A 17,812-nucleotide genomic window follows, 5' to 3' on the forward strand; every position below is an offset into this window, starting at 1 on the left:
CTCCTCTGCCTGTGTGCTGGGCCTAAATATATGCCAATGGACTGTTGCAGTGGTGGCTGACGTGAAGCCTCATTCTCTGCTATGACATGCAGACTAATTCTCTGCTGACATGAAGCCAGATTCTCTGTTACGGGACCTCTCTCCTCTGCCTGGGTTCCGGGGCCTAAATATCTGAGAATGGACTGTTCCAGTGGTGGGTGACGGGAAGCCAGATTCTCTGCTATGGAACCTCTCTCCAATTGATTTTGATTAATTTTTATTTATTTAATTATTATTTTAATTCATTTCCCTATCCACATTTGTTTTCAGGGGGTTTACCTACATGTTGCTGCCTTTTGCAGCCCTCTAGCCCTTTCCTGGGCTGTTTTACAGCCTTTTTAGTGCCGAAAAGTTCGGGTCCCCATTGACTTCAATGGGGTTCGGGTTCGGGACGAAGTTCGGATCGGGTTCGGATCCCGAACCTGAACATTTCCGGGAAGTTCGGCCGAACTTCTCGAACCCGAACATCCAGGTGTTCGCTCAACTCTAGCTGTGGCGATGCGTAGGACTTAAAAAGCTCTGCATGTCCTCCATCAACAACACGTCTGTAAAGCATCCTGTCCTTGCCGCCGTGGTCGTGGTAGGAGGAGGATTACTTTCACATCTTCCCCTGTTAGATTCCCGTTGTGCTGTGACATCACCCTTATACGCAGTGTAAAGCATACTTTTTAACTTGTTTTGGAACTGCTGCATCCTTTCCGACTTCCGGTAATTCGGTAATATTTCAGCCACTTTCTGCTTATACCGGGGGTCCAGTAGCGTGGCTACCCAGTACAGGTCGTTCTCCTTCAGCCTTTTTATACGAGGGTCCCTGAACAGGCATGACAGCATGAAAGATCCCATTTGCACAATGTTGGATGCCGAGCTACTCATTTCCCGTTCCTCGTCTTCACTGATCTCATTGAAGGTCTGTTCTCCCCTCCCCTTCAGCCATGTATAACACCACGGGTACCAGATAGGTGACAACGAGCACCCTGGGATGTCTCTTGTGGTTGGTCTTCCTCCTCCTCAAAGCCACATTCCTCCTCTGACTCCTCTTCCAGCGTTGCCGCAGGTCCAGCAAGCGATGATGATAAGGTTGTTTCTGGTGGTGATGACGACCACAACTCTTCCTCTTCACACTCATCTACAGCCTGATCCAGCACTCTTCGCAGGGCACGCTCCAGGAAGAAAACAAATGGGATGATGTCGCTGATGGTGCCTTCGGTGCGACTGACTAGGACGCATGAGCCTACAGGCATTGCGCATGAGCAACCAGTAACGTGGCAAAAAAATACCCAGCTCCGCAGAGGCTGTCCTAGCACCCCGGTCATACAAATACTCGTTGACAGCTTTTTCTTGTTGGAGCAGGCAGTCGAACATTAGGAGTGTTGAATTCAAATGTGTCGGGCTGTCGCAAATCAAGCACCTCACTGGCATGTTGTTTCGCCGCTGAATATCGGAAAAGTGCGCTATGGCCGTGTAGGAACACCTGAAATGGCCACACACCTTCCTGGCCGGCTTAAGGACGTCCAGTAAGCCTGTGTCACAACCAGACAGCTGAGAAGCTCTGACAGAAGCCTTTCATAACCTCCTCCTTGAGTTTTCTTTGTTTGGTGTTCAGTTCCTCATCTCGTTAGCCTCTCTCAGCTGTCATGTAGTTGGACTGATTGCTTCCCTTTAAATTCCTCCCCATGATGCATTACTGGGCGGCTTATACTTCTTCCTGGAGTCTGTGTGCATGCTGATCCTGTTTCCCAGTCTGCTACTAAAGTTAAGTGCTGTACATTTATCTGTTATTTTCTGTTTGCTGGATCCCAGGTGACCCTGACTCCCTCCGTGTCTGGTATAGGGAGCCGGTGGCCGTGTCCCCTGACCATTGTAGGGTGTTCAGGTGTTATATAGTCGAGGTACGTGGATATGCAACCATCCACCTTTGGGGAAAGTGCCAGGGAAAGTGCCAGGTTTTGTGCAGGGGTCTCCCTTTTGGTTCCTTAGCTCTGGATCCAGTGAGTCATATATGCATGTTGCATTGTCTTGTTTCCTGTACACCGTCCTTGACAGCCTGGGTACTTAGACACAAAGCATTGTACGATCAGATTCAACACATGTGCCATGCACGGCACATGTGTCAACTTTCCCAAATTCAATGCTGCCAACAAATTGCTTCCGTTGTCACACACCACTTTTGCCGATCTCCAGTTGGTGCGGGGTCATCCACTGATCCACCTGTGCGTTCAGGGCAGACAGGAGTGCTGGTCCGGTGTGAATCTCTGCTTTCAGGCAAGTCAACCCCAAGACCGCGTGACACTGTAGTATCCACGATGTGGAATAGCCCAAGGGGAGTTGGGGGGGGGGTACAGTTGATGTGGAGCAAAATGCAGCAGCAGAAGAGGACTCAGCCGAGGAGGTTAGCAAAGAGGATGAAGTAGAAGGAGTAGAGGAGGTGGCAGCAGGCCTGCCTGCAAGTCGTGGCGGTGTCCCCAACTCCTCTGCAGAGTCACGCATTCCATGCTTGGCAGCCGTCAGCAGGTTTATCCAATGCTCAGTGTACGTGATATACCTGCCCCGACCGTGCTTTGCAGACCAGGTATCAGTGGTCAGATGGACCCTTGCCCCAACGCAGTGAGCCAGACATGCCATGACTTCCTTTTCCACAACAGAGTACAGGTTGGGGATTGCCTTTTGTGGAAAAAAAATATTTCGGCCGGGTACCTTCCACTGCGGTGTCCCAATAGCTAAACATTTTTTGAAGGCCTCAGACTCCACCAGCTTGTATGGTAAAAGCTGGCGGGCTAAGAGTTCTGACAAGCCAGCTGTCAGACGCCGGGCAAGGGGGTGACTCTGTGACATTGGCTTTTTACGCTCAAACATTTACTTGACAGACACCTGACTGTGGGCAGATAAGCAGGAACTGCTGAAGGTGAGAGGCAGAGTGGGGGGTGTTTGAGAGGGGGCAAGGAGAACAGCAGTGGTTGACGTGACTGAAAATGCTGGACCAGGAGGAGGATGGTGGCTTTGAGTTTGTGTGCTGCTTGTACTCATCATGTGTTGATCCCATAGGCGTTTGTGATGTGCGATCATGTGCCTTCGCAAAGCAGTTGTACCTAGGTGTGTGTTCGACTTCCCACGACTCAGTTTCTTTTGGCACAGGTTGCAAATGGCATCGCTGTTATCAGAGGCAGACGCACTGCTGAGCTTTGCAATGACGGCATTCTGGTGGTGGCAACAACATGCGTTGATTGGCGTGCTGTCTGGCTGACCCCGGGTGCCGATACATGCTGTCTGACTGTGCCACTAGCTCCTTGCGACGACCTCCCCCTGCTTCCAACTCGTCTCCTCCTCCTCTCTGTCTCCCAATTTGAACTTTCCCCTTCTTCTTCTCTTCGAGTGGGCACCCACATGACATCCACGGACAAATCGTCATCATCAACCACTTCACTTGTATCTGACAACTCAGCAAAGGAAGCAGCAGCGGGTACAACATCATCATCATCACACCGTACGTCCATGTGTGTAATGCTGCCTGACTGAGACATATCCCTGTTATCTAGATCCTCTGGCAATAATGGTTGCACATCACTCATTTCTTCCAACTAATGTGTAAATAACTCCTCTGACAGATCAAGTGAAGCGGTTGTGGTGCTAGTGTTGGTGGTGGTGGCGGGCGGTCAAGTGGTAACTTGAGAGGTGCCCGAAGCTGAGCTGGAGGAGGATGATGCGTCAAGGTTCCGAGCAGAAGCTGTAGAAGATTGGGTGTCCTGTGTTAGCCAGTCAACTATGTCCTCAGAATTTTTTTAGTTTACGGTACATGGCCTCTGAACACTGGGCATTATTCTAGGGCCAAAAGAAATCACAGCACCACGACCACGACGGCCCCTGCAGGGTGGCCTGCCTCTGCCTGTAATTTTTTTTTTAGATTAGTGGTACTATGCGTGCAAGGTTCTGTGCCACCCTATATGAGTGGTGGGCAGTGGGCACAGTACAGTCTGTGGGCCTGACACTCACGGGCAGGCAACTGCAATTATATTACAGAGAAAAAAATGTAATTACTTTTTTATCTGCAAGGTACTGTGCCACCCGATATGAGTGGTGGGCACAGTACAGTCTGTGGGCCTGACACTCACTGGCAGGCAACTGCAATTATATTACAGAGAAAAAATGTAATAACTTTATCTGCAGGTACTGTGCCACCCGATATTAGTGGGGTGCACACAGTACAGTCTGTGGGCCTGTAGCCTCTCACACACGGGCAGGCAACTACAATATATATATATATATATATATATAAAAAGCAGACTGATGTACCAGCCCTAAAAAGGGCTTTTTGGGGTGCTGTCAGGACGCTGTCCTTACAGCAGATGAGTCTTTGAGGACTGTAGTGGACACAGAACACTTGCCTACCTAGCGATTATCCTATTAATTCAGCAGCAGCACTTTCCCTGCTCTAACTAACACTGCAGCTTCAGAAAGAATCTAAGATGGATGCTGTCCTTGCTTTTTGATAGACGGTGGGAGGGTCTGGGAGGGAGGGTATGCTGCTGATTGGCTGGAATGTGTCTGCTGACTGTGAGGTACAGGGTCAAAGTTTGCTCAATGATAACGTATAGGGGGCGGACCGAACATCGCATATGTTCGCCCGCCGCGGCAAACGACGAACAAGCGATGTTCGCCGGCGAATAGTTCGGGACATCTCTAGTCGCCAGCAAGCCATCAATCATAATTTTTCAAGGGTGTGTATGATGCCCTCCTTTATGTGTAACAAAGGGTGTTTTGAAGTGCCAGTTCCTTGTAATTTTTGGCAGCCCTTTCACTTAGTGCATAGGCTTTATGAGTGTAGGAGTCCCAGTACCTGAACAATTGTACCACAATGTGAATGAGGCCCTCCTTTATCTGATATACAGGCTGTTTCTGGGTGCCTCTTGGAATTTTCTTGCAGCACTTGCACTTCAATATACAGGAAAGAATGTTTCTGTCACGGATGGTGTTGCAGAAAACAAGAAGTAACAAATAAAGATCCGACTGACTTGATCCCAAACTAAGGAACAAAAGGGTGAGCCATATTAAAGCCCTATAGCTCTCCCTGAATGCTCAGCCCATGCAAAGATCTCTGTGATAGAAAGTTGCATGTCCACATACCTAGACTGGGTGACACCTGAAAACCCTATAATAGTGAGGGGACACGACCACCGACCCCCTGCACTAAATACAGAGGGAGTCAGGGTCACCTAGAATCAAGCCAACAGGAAAACACAAATAAAGGGATAGACTTCTAGCACTGAGCACAATCCAGGAGGGGCTATAAAGGGAGGCAATCACTGCTAATAGATGACAGCTGGGAGAGGGAGAAGAGATGTCAAAGCGAAACCAAAACAAAAGAACTTCATGCAGGAGGTACTGAAGAACCTCTATCAGAAATTCTCAGAGATCTGGCGGTGACAGTTTCCTAACAATTTTTCCTGTAAAATTGTTTTTTTTGGGGGTGGTTTTGTGCGTATTTTTGTCAGCCTCTAAATATGGCGTACAACTCGGACAACATGGTTCCCAGCAGCAACTTGGGAGTCCAAGATGCATCCAGTTATCGTCCTCATGGTGTTCCCGGACCATTTCGCTGGTGTTTCTGTCACTTTCTGATCTTTTCCAATGGACCAGGCACTCTCCCCTCTTCAGAGCAAGGGGTGCCTGGTTGTCTCCCATTGACTTCCATTATACTCGGGTGCTCGGTCGAGCACAGGAATATAGCAATGTGTTCGGCCCAAACACCCAAATACTTCAGTGCTCGATCATAACTAGTAATCATCTTTTTAAACTGAAAGTGTCTTTTGGCATATAAGAACATAATCTGATACTGTGAAAACTGTACTGGGCATCTGTTGGTTCATTGTTATGTGCTCAGCCATTTTTATTTTATTTTATGTACTCAGCATCTATTTATTATTTTGATGTACTCAGCCTTTATTACTTTGTGTATCTAGAGTAGGAATTGAATAGACCCGTTTCATGGCACCTTATCTTGGTGTCATGAGGGTATCGAGAACCACGCCTGACTCCGTTATACCCGGGGTCAGGAAGTCGCAGCGGTTGGCTGCACGCTCTATTTAAGATAGGGCTGTTTTCCTTATGGTAGCTTTCTGGGTTTGCTTTGCAAACCCTTTTGGCTCACTCAGGGATCCGTAGCTCCGTCTCCTCAGCTGTTCCTTGTCCAGCACTCCCAAACCTCCTTATATTCCTCTCTCACACTTCTCTGGTTGCCAGAGATAGAGCTTCCTGCCTGGACATCTATTCTGACCCACTGGAGCTGTGTTGCTGCATTCTCTAATTGTTGATTCAGAACGCTACCCTCCGGATCCCTGTTGGACCTTTGTGGACTGCTGTGGTCGCCCACCTGTGTGTATTTGTTTGTCTGTATTTGTCTGTCCTCTCCCTAGTGTTTCCCTCTTAGTGCAGTGGTGCGGACTAGCGATCCCACCGGCCCGTTCACTATCTAGGGCTCATTTCAGGGAAAGCCAGGGTTTAGGCACGTGATCGCCGCACGGGTGAGGAACCCGTCTAGCGACGTCAGGGCAGTCAGGTGCCAGCCGCAAGGTGAGTTAGGGGTCACCACCTTTCCCTCTCCCTTGGGCAGGGCTTTACCTGTTTTCCTCCCTGTGTGTGACATCGGTCATTACATTATCTCTGGCCCTTAATTTGTGTAGGTTAAAAAAAAAAAATATATATATATATATATATATATATATATAGCAAGAAAAAAGAGCGGCACTCCAAAAAATGAAGCAGTGAACCCTTTATTCACACCAGTGGTGCAACGTTTCGGCTCTGGTCACGAGCCTTCCTCAAGCTATATATATATTTTACCTTCTTAGAATCCAGTATGGATCAAATTGCTGCTCTGTCCAAACAATTTTATGGCCTGTCTTTGGAGGTGGTAGGATTGAAGGCGTCGGTCCTCCAGCAACAGCAGCAATTACAACTGACCGCAAGCCCAGCGGTTGCTACTGGTAACCAGGTTGTTGCGGAACCCAAGGACCCTCTCCCTGACAGATTTTCTGGGGGAAGGGACAAGTTTTTGACATTCCGTGAGGCCTGTAAGTTATATTTTAAACTGCGCCCTTACTCCTCTGGTAATAAAGATCAGCGGGTGAGGGTTGTTATTTCCCTGCTGCAGGGGGACCCGCAGTCCTGGGCGTTCTCTTTACCTACTGATTCCCAGGCTCTTCGGTCAGTGGATGAGTTTTTCGGGGCCTTGGGTCTCATATACGACGACCCTGACCGAGTCGCACTGGCTGAATCAAGATTACGGAGACTCTTACAAGGAGAGCGGCCGGTACAGGAGTATTGGTCTGAATTCCGTAGGTGGGCTGCGGATACCCAATGGAACGACCCGGCTCTCAGGAGTCAGTTCTGCTCTGGGTTATCCAAAAGGGTTAAGGATGCGCTTGCATTATATGAGACCCCCTTTTCCCTTGATGCGGTTATGTCCCTTTCTATCCGTATAGAGAGAAGCCTTAGGGACAGGTTGAAAGAACCGGAGAAATTGGTAACCCCTCCCAAGCAGCAGTTAGTCTGTTCAGACTTAGCCGAGCCTATGCAGCTAGGAGGAACTACTCGTCAGGTCCGTCCTCCTGAGGCTCGCCGTAGGCATGGGGTTTGTTTTGTTTTTTTGTGGGGAGAGGGGTCATTTCATTAATGTCTGTCCTTCTTTCCTCAGAAACAAAAGACCGTCGGAAAAACTACTAACCCCAGGCGGTGTGGAGGATGTCAGCCGGGGGGTATACGTCTCCTCCATACGTACATCGCAATTTGTGTTGCCAGCGGTTATTATTTTTGAAGACTATTTCTTTCTTTCTAGACAGTGAAGCAGGGGTAAATTTGATAGATGCCCATTTTGCCCGCACTTTGGGTTTGTCTCTCTGTACGTTACAGAGACCCATTCCCACATTCGCTATTGATTCTGCTCCCCTGTCTCAGAGAAACCTCACCCACATTGTTCATAATTTACACCTTCGGGTAGGGGACCACCATAACGAGATGCTTTCAGGTTATGTTCTGGAGGGGCTTCCCACTCCGGAAGTGCTGGGTCTTCTCTGGTTGGTAGCGCACAATCCAGTAGTAGATTGGCAGGCCAGGGAGATATTGGAGTGGAGTGAGCAGTGCAGAGAAAATTGCTTAAATAGCAATTGCTTAGTCGCCTCCATAACTACCCTACCTACATTTATTTCGGATTTTGAGGATGTTTTTTCTGAAAAGGGTTGTCAGAAGTTACCACCTCATCGTCCTTATGATTGCCCGGTTAACCTTATTCCCGGCGCAAAATTACCCAAGACCAGATTATATAATCTTTCGGGTCCAGAGAGACAAGCCATGAAAGATTATATCTCCGAGAGCTTGGCTAAGGGACACATCAGACCCTCTTCTTCACCCGTGGCTGCAGGGTTTTTCTTCGTTAAAAAGAAAGATGGGGGCCTGCATCCTTGCTTAGATTTTCGCGAATTAAATCGGATAACCATCCGAGACCTATACCCTCTTCCTCTCATTCCTGACCTGTTTAATCAGATTGCGGGTGCTAGGTGGTTCTCCAAACTTGATCTTAGGGGGGCCTAAAATATGATTCGTATTAAGGAGGGGGATGAGTGGAAGACAGCGTTTAACACCCCTGAGGGGCATTATGAAAATCTAGTTATGCCTTTCGGTCTGACCAATGCTCCTGCCGTCTTTCAACATTTCGTTAATGACATTTTTAGTCATCTAATCGGCAGGTTTGTGGTAATATACCTAGATGATATTTTAATTTATTTGTCTGATCTGAAAACACATGAGGTGCATGTCAGACAAGTACTGCAGGTCCTACGGACGAATGAATTATATGCTAAGATTGAAAAATGTGTCTTCGCCGTTCAGGAGATACAATTCCTGGGTTATTTTTTATCTGCTTCAGGTTTCCGTATGGATCCTAGGAAGGTCCAGGCAATTTTAGATTGGGATCTTCCTGAGAACCTCAAAGCACTACAACGGTTCTTGGGCTTTGCAAATTTCTATAGGAAATTCATTAAAAATTATTCACTTATTGTAAAACCGCTTACTGACATGACTAGGAAGGGGACTGATTTTTCTAAATGGTCTGACGCCGCTAAAGTTGCTTTTTCCTCTCTAAAAGAGAGGTTTACCTAAGCACCTGTACTAGTCCAACCTGATGTCTCTCAGCCTTTTATTGTTGAAGTCGATGCGTCAGAGGTGGGAGTGGGGGCGGTGCTGTCTCAGGGTCCGTCTCCTGGCAAATGGCGTCCTTGTGCTTTCTTTTCTAAAAAACTATCTGCAGCAGAAAAGAACTACGATATTGGCAATAGGGAACTATTAGCTATTAAACTTGCGTTTGAGGAGTGGCGTCACTTCTTAGAGGGGGCAGTCCACCCCGTCACTGTGATTACGGACCACAAAAATCTCCTGTACCTCGAATCAGCTAAGCGTCTCACCCCTAGACAGGCTAGGTGGTCGCTATTTTTTACCAGGGGCAAAGAACACCAAGGCTGATGCACTATCTCGTTGTTTCCCTGGAGGGGGTAATGTGAGTGATCCAGGGCCCATTCTACAAAGAGGAGTGGTTGTCTCTGCGGTACACTCTGTTTTGGAGGGGAAGGTGTTAGAGGCCCAGGGGGACGCCCCGGTCTCTTGCCCCTCAGAGAAATTGTTTGTACCGTTGAACTTATGTTTCGATTATTAAAGGAACATCATAATTCGGCACTTGCTGGGCACCCGGGCAGTAAATCAACCTTGGAGCTATTGTCTTGTCGTTTTTGGTGGCCAAGGTTGCGTCAGGATGTATTGGATTTTGTGTCTTCTTGTTCTACCTGTGCGCACGCAAAAGTTTCAGATACACGTCCTGCAGGGTCTCTATTACCACTCGTCATTCCCAATAGACCGTGGACACATCTGTCAATGGATTTTATCACTGACTTACCTTTGTCTGCGGGTAAAACAGTTATTTTGGTAGTAGTGGACAGGTTTAGCAAAATGGTACACTTCATTGCGTTACCCGCACTACCTAATGCTAAGACTCTTGCTCAGGTATTCGTCAGTGAAATCGTGAAGCTTCACGGGGTCCCCTCCGATGTTGTTTCGGATCGGGGTACCCAGTTTATTTCTAAATTTTGGAAAGCTTTTTGTTCCCGTTTGGGGGTACACTTGTCCTTTTCCTCAGCTTTCCATCCTCAGTCGAATGGACAGACTGAGCGTACCAACCAAAACCTTGATGACGATAAATAATCGTCGTCAGGAATCCACTGGCAAGTCACCATTTCTTGGTGCATATGGTTTTCATCCCCAATTCTGTACTTTCAAAGAGGGGGGGTGTTCTGGGGTTCCCGAAGAGGAACGGTTTTCGTCATCTCTTTCATCGGTATGGCAGAAGGTGCAAGCTAACTTGAAAAATATGGGAGGTAAATACAAATGCATGGCTAATAAGAGACGGTCGCCAGGTCCGGACCTAGGAGTGAATGACTATGTGTGGTTGTCTACTAGGAATATTAAATTGAAGGTTCCCTCTTGGAAACTGGGTCCTAGGTTTATTGGCCCTTACAAAATTGTAGCCATCAACAACCCTGTGGCTTTTCGCCTGGAGTTACCTCAGACTTTTAAAATTCATAATGTTTTTCATAAGTCGTTACTCAAAAAATATGTTCCACCTCTAGAACCATCACCGCTGCCACCCCCTCCTGTTGTCGTGGATGGTAATCTAGAATTTCAGATATCCAAAATTGTTAATTCTCGTCGGGTCCGCCGATCTCTTCAATATCTGGTGCATTGGAGAGGTTACGGTCCCGAGGAAAGAATGTGGGTTCCTGCGTCTGAGGTAAACGCCGCCAGGTTAGTTCGGGTTTTTCATGCCTCTCATCCTGAGAGACCTGGTCCTGAGTGTCCAGAGGCCCCTCGTAGAGAGAAGGGTACTGTCACGAGGGTATCGAGAACCAGGCCTGACTCCGTTATACCCGGGGTCAGGATGTCGCAGCGGTTGGCTGCACGCTCTATTTAAGATAGGACTGTTTTCCTTATGGTAGCTTTCTGGGTTTGCTTTGCAAACCCTTTTGGCTCACTCAGGGATCCGTAGCTCCTTCTCCTCAGCTGTTCCTTGTCCAGCACTCCCAAACCTCCTTATATTCCTCTCTCACACTTCTCTGGTTGCCAGAGATAGAGCTTCCTGCTTGGACATCTATTCTGACCCACTGGAGCTGTGTTACTGCATTCTCTGATTGTTGATTCAGAACGCTACCCTCCGGATCCCTGTTGGACCTTTGTGGACTGCTGTGGTCGCCCACCTGGGTGTATGTGTTTGTCTGTATTTGTCTGTCCTCTCCCTGGTGTTTCCCTCTTAGTGCAGTGGTGCGGACTAGCGATCCCACCGGCCCGTTCACTATCTAGGGCTCATTTCAGGGAAAGCCAGGGTTTAGGCACGTGATTGCCGCACGGGTGAGGACCCCGTCTAGGGACGTCAGGGCAGTCAGGTGCCAGCCGCAAGGTGAGTTAGGGGTCACCACCTCTCCCTCTCCCTTGGGCAGGGCTTTACCTGTTTTCCTCCCTGTGCGTGACGTCGGTCATTACACTTGGTATGCCTCAAAAATCCGTCTTCAGGGCCATCCTAGGGCATGTAAGAGGGTTCCTGAATACGAGATTGCCCTTATCAGGGTTGCTATTCCGTTCTATAGGCAGGGCTATACACTATAGGGTGAGAACTAGGGAAAGGTTTCTATTTTACCATCACCACCCTGCCTATGGTATTGTCATATCCTGCATTGTGGAACACTAATGATTATTGTGTCTTCATCCATTTATTATTTTTTGGGTTGATATAATAACTGTAGTGGGGTAATTTTAACTAATATATTAAATGCTATGTTTTAGACTTGAGTGGTATTCTGTGAATACATTATTATAACTGGGGCATCACTATTGGGGAACTGTGGAAGACAGTGCTATTATTATAACTGGGGCAGCGCAGCACTATACACGGTACACAGATGGCACTATAAGATTGCATTTTTATTATGGGGGCATTAATAATACTGTGGGCACTAAAAGGGGGATTAAGACTACTGCGGGCACTATAAGGGGGTATAATTACTACTGGGGCACAATAAGGGGCTTTAATACTACAGAAAGCAGTGTGATGGGCTTTATTTCTACTGTGATACTATAGGCAGGCATTATTACTTTTGGGAGAATTATGATGGGCTCCACTTCTACTGGGGGCACTAAAGGGGGAATTTTTATTACTTGGGGACATTATGGTGGGCTTAATTACTACTTTGGGACTATGGGGAAACATGATTACTAGTATGGGTACTAATCTAGACATTATTACTTCTCGGGGATTTTATTACTATTGGGGACACTGTAGGGGCAATATTACTACTAATTATTACTATTTGTCAGACTTTTGGGAATACTATTGCTGTGGGCACCCTAGGACATTATCAGCTTAGCACAATTATTTTCGTGTACACTATGTTTACTGCCCTATTAGTGTCAGGGACACTATTTGCGGGGCACAATTATTTTTGAGGCCACTGTGTGGCAATAATTATTGAAGGAGACATCTGTGTGCTACTAGTATTTTCAGGGAGACTATCTGTTTCTGCAGTATAGTATTGGATAACACAGTGGGTGGCTGGATGGGATGTTCTGAAAGTAGGGAGGATAATAGAAAAAATAGAAGTAAGTTGTCAGTGTGACAAACTCTACATGGCGAAAGCTGAAAGAAGCCATCATGGAGTGTGGTGTTGTAACATCCCAGAGTATGTCACTAAAAATTCTTTCTCCCTGCTACAACATGTTGGGTGTGTATATATTGTCATCTTGTGTAATCTACCACTGCATTCTCCATTATGGGCATTTTCTATGCCTGTTTCATATAATTGCTATGATTTCGATGTACACCAGCAAGTGGCAGCAATGTGTTTAGCATAGACTTACACAGTTTAGCATAGCTGGACTGGAATAGTACATTCCAATCTAGCTCCCCCCCCCCCCCCCCCTCTTTGAGGAGGTGTGGAATGTTCGCACTTCCTGCCTCATGGGGAGGAAAGAAAGTTCTAGTCAGTGTACCAGCCACCCCGGCTAGGGGAAGGCTGTGTTAGTAGGAGCTCCCAGAAACAGGGATCCCAAGACAGGATCGAGCCTCGGCTGAGGTAAAGATCACCCTTCCCAGCCTGAGCCATCAGCCTCAGCTGGTTGACAAGAAGAGCAGCCACCTCCAGCCTCCAGGAAGAAGCATACCCTGCAAGCCGAGCTGTGAGTGCATATCCAGAGTCCAGGAGAAGCCAAATTCCTCCTCAGCTAGTCAGGCCCATACCAAGCAGAAGACAGACAGAGCAGAAGATATATACCTGCCAGATTCTCCAGGCACATAGTTAGTAGCACCCCCTATGTTGTTCTTTGCCCCCCCAGGTGCCCCACCGCTGATTCCCCCAGGTGAATACTAATGAGCGCTTCCATTATGGAAGCGCTCATTAGTACCGAAGGACCAGGAAGTGGTGAACGGTCTGTACTCACCACTTCCTGGTCCTCGGCTGTCGGCTGTGCAGGACTACGCACAGCGCGAGGTCGCTCTGTGACCTCACGCTGTGTGCGCCAGTTTAGAGCACAGTCGACTGAGGAGGGAGAAAATTGCAGGCGGCGTCCGTCCAGGAGCAGGAGAGGTAAGTGTTTTTTTTTTATTTTATAAAAAATGTGGCTGCTGGGGGCAATATGGGGGCTAATTGGAGGCATATGGGGGTAATTGGAGGCATATGGGGCCTAATAGGAGGCATATGGGGGTAATTGGAGGGATATGGGGCTAATTGGCGGCTAATTAAGCATATGGGGCTAATAAGAGGCATAATGGGGCCTAATTAGGCATATGGGAGCTAATAAGAGGCATAATGTGGGCGAATGAGGCATAATGGCTTATAATAGGGGCTAATGAGGCATAATGGGGCTAATGAGGCATAAGGGCTTATTATGGGGACTAATGAGGCATAAGGGCTGATATGGGGCTAATGAGGCATAAGGTCTGATATGGGGGTGATAAGAGGCATAATGGGGGCTAATAAGAGGAATAATGGGGGCTAATGAGGCATAAGGGCTGATATGGGGGCTGATATGAGAGGCATAATGAGGGCTAATGAGAGGCATAATGTGTCATCCACAGATGCCCCCATAACAGTGTGTCTTCCACAGATCCACCATAACAGTGCGCCTGCACACTGACGAGAGACAGAAAGAATCCACAGAAGCAAGCAGAGGACGGCACAGCAGACGACTGAATAGCTTCTTTTGTAAGTAAATTGCTTTATTATAAATGTATCCCTGCAAACCGCAATTCTCTCGTATTTTGTAATCTTATTTATATATACTTATTTTGTTTTTGCCCCCCCCCCCCATTTTTGACTTGTGGTATCTTTGTGCCCCCCCCCCCCCTATATATTGTTCTTAGAGTCGCCACTGCACATAGTATAGAAGCAGAAGAGATACTGATCCCTGCCATACATTGCCTATACCTGCTGGGACCCAAGACTATTGCTGTAACTCGTATGAATTTAAAGCTGCCATTCAGTAAAGACAAGTTGGATCATATTACCTGTTTGGCTCTTATTTACTGCTACCAAAGTTCCCCAATTACTCCTACCGACTACACTCAATTTATTGCAAGTGAGTCAGGATCCAGGAGTCCAGCCGTACCAAGGTAGGAGACACCGTTGACATTATTGCCACAATCACACAGAGACATTACACCACTCTGGCATTCCTAACCTGGTACGTGAGCTATAACCTCTTAAAGGGCCCTGCTACAGTACCTGCGCAAGCTGCAATTGGCGTCACAAACTATTACACATATATACTGACCCACTGCATAGCTGACACACTGTACCAGTGTCCTGTTCATTGCAGTGTGAAAGGAGAAGATGAGGAAAGAGAACATATCACTTGTTGTAAGAAGTATTTGGTGCTGCATATTCCTTCATGTTTGGTCATTTAAAAAGTAATGGTCATCCATCATGGGTCCTAATGTGGTGTCTGTCATTTTGACTGGAAGATTAGCATTATTATTTCTGTCATGTCTGAAGGAACTGCTGGCTTAGAACAAAGCCTATGACAGTTGCATGAGAATAGCCTTATTTTGTTATCATTTATCACTGCTTGCATATGAAGCAATAGTATCGGAAGGCTCCTGAGCCCTAATCAGGGTTGCCAACCAGACAGTCAACATTTTTTTTACGAACAAATTGGAAAACCATAATAAAGGATAAATATTATAATTAATACATGTCTATAGCACAATATACTGATCAGAACTCATTATCAGCATATGAGCTGTTAAATTATAATAATTACCACCAAAGTAATCTAGTCATGTACCAACAGCCTCAAAAAAATCAGACATCTCTATTTTTTTTCACGGACAGAGGAAAAAGGTTGCCTATTTTTAAGGACTGTCCAGAAATTCCTGGACGGTTGGCAACCCTGGCCCTAATGCGAAAGATGTAACGGGTCACATTGCAACTGCCATTTTTGCCCTGGAGCTGCCTCTGCACCCCCTTTAGCTACACCACTGATAGTATCCTTCATTTATATAACTGGAGACTGGACAAAGAGTGTCTTTCAGATCCAGTGATTTGGGAGGGACCTGTTTGCTTATATGAGCTATGTACTTTGATCTTCATCTACATAGACATATCAGGATATGCACTGTATATAAAATGTTCTATATGCCGGGACATTAGTAGGAGTTTCCTCTGATCTTTCCTGGGGTACAATTTATACATAATCACATAATTATTAACCTGCTGGTAGTTCCCAGCGGCTGACAACGTACTTACCTCCTCTCTCAGCTCACACGCAGCCAGTAAGTCCCAGCCTCAGAATCCAGGAAACCAGAACAGCTCTGCCAGAATAAAAACACTGTAAACTCAATAGATGAATGGGAGGCACTTACTGGGAAGAGGGCCAGGAGAGGACGTATCCCCTGCCTACAGTGGGTAGCCATTAGTGGGCTAAACAACCTTATGTCATGCCCACGTCACTAGACTTACTTTCTGTGAGAAGAGCAACACTAGGGAATTTTTGAGCCAGCATGTTTTACCAAGCTTCTGGTCATTTGCAATATAATCACCAGGAAATGAACCACAACAGCAATGCTCTGCAGGGACTGGGAACTCTGGGTGCACTGGAATGCAATGCACTGCATGGACTCGGAACTCAGGGTGCAATGGAATGCAATATTCTGCAGGGTCTGACACATCTAGTGGCACTAGAAGACTGTGGATGCTGGGTGCTCTCTCAGCCTAGGGATACAATGTTCTGCAGTAGAACAATGCCCTTTCTGCAGGAGGACAATGCCCAAAGCACTAGATCCTTTACTGGTTTCTCGGCATATGCCATCATTTTATCAATTCTTATTTTGATTTCAGGACACAGCTTTTTTTTTTTTTTCCTTTTTGTTTTTTTTTAGCTCTTTGCATTTCAAAAGCCATAACTTTTTTATTTTTTTTGTAGCCATATGAGCAGAAGTGCAGGCCTATAACCCAGATCATAAGATTATTGCACCTAGCTAGAAGCAACAAACAGTACTCCTCATTGTTACTACTGCTGCCCGCTGGCTTAATAGGGTGGCCAAATGTCTGGCATTAGGCCAGGCAGTCCTCTTTTTCAGTGGCACCCTGTTCTCCATCCAGCGCAGGACTTAGACGGACACTGGGGTGTCCTCTTTTTCAGTGGCACCACGCTCAAACAATATTGTTGTGCTATTGCAGGCACAAACTGACTGAGGCTTTCCTCATACCCAGTCAGTCACTGGAGCTGAAGGACATGTCACTCTGTGACTGAATGAGGGTGATAGAAGCACTGTACGGTAAAAAGAAAAGGATAAGCAGCACTACAAATTCCAACATGGGGAAAAAGGATACAGTTAGTAAGGGCTGTGGTGCTCGCAGATAGAGATCCCGGCCAAGGGTCCCATCATCAGGTAAAAATATACAAAAATCTGCAGCACTCCTCCATGGATGAAAAAATCTGGTCTTTTATTAAACCAGCAGCATAACTACAGCAACGTTTCAACCACCTCTGGTCATTATCAAGCAGTGTTGATAAAGACCAGAGGTGGTCGAAACGTCGCTGTAGTTATGCTGCTGGTTTAATAAAAGACTGGATTTTTTCATCAATGGAGGAGTGCTGCAGATTTTAGAAGCACTGTATGGATATTGGTTCTAGCACTGTATTTGAGTGTTAAACTTGGATCTGATACTATACTATGATACAATCATTGATGGAGGCTTTGTTCAGGGCCTGTGTCACAGATCATGTAAAAAAGGCCGGAAAAAAAGGCTTTATGTGTTTCGTCTATATGTACATGCAATACCCCACAATAGGGTACTTGCTAAATTGTTATTATTAGTTAACCGCCTCCGGACCGCCTAACGCAGATCTGCGGTCAGGAGGCGGCAGCTCTGCGCAGAGTCACGCATATATGCGCCATCTCGCGAGAGCCGTGATTTCCTGTGAACGTGCGCACACAGGCGCACGCGTTCACAGGAACTGAAGGTAAGCGAGTGGATCTCCAGCCTGCCAGCGGCGATCACTCGCTGGCAGGCTGGAGATGTGATTTTTTTTAACCCCTAACAGGTATAGTAGATGTTGTTTTGATAACAGCGTCTAATATACCTGCTACCTGGTCCTCTGGTGGTCCCCTTTTGTTTGGATCGACTACCAGAGGACACAGGTAGCTGTGTAAAGTACCACAAAACACTACACTACACCCCCCCTGTCA

General features: G+C 46.9%; 1 protein-coding gene across 1 annotated transcript in view; it reads right to left on the minus strand.

Moving 5' to 3' along the window:
- LOC122941779 overlaps nt 1–15,981 on the minus strand; it is an 81,226-nt gene extending 65,245 nt beyond the window's left edge. Inside the window, exon 1 of the mRNA XM_044299213.1 lies at nt 15,867–15,981. The gene's annotated coding sequence lies outside the window, so the exon portion shown is untranslated. The remainder of the gene's footprint in view (nt 1–15,866) is intronic.
- Between the last annotated feature and the right edge of the window lie 1,831 nt (nt 15,982–17,812).

The sequence above is a fragment of the Bufo gargarizans genome, chromosome 6 (assembly GCF_014858855.1).
Source record: "Bufo gargarizans isolate SCDJY-AF-19 chromosome 6, ASM1485885v1, whole genome shotgun sequence".
Classification (NCBI taxonomy): Eukaryota; Metazoa; Chordata; class Amphibia; order Anura; family Bufonidae; genus Bufo; species Bufo gargarizans.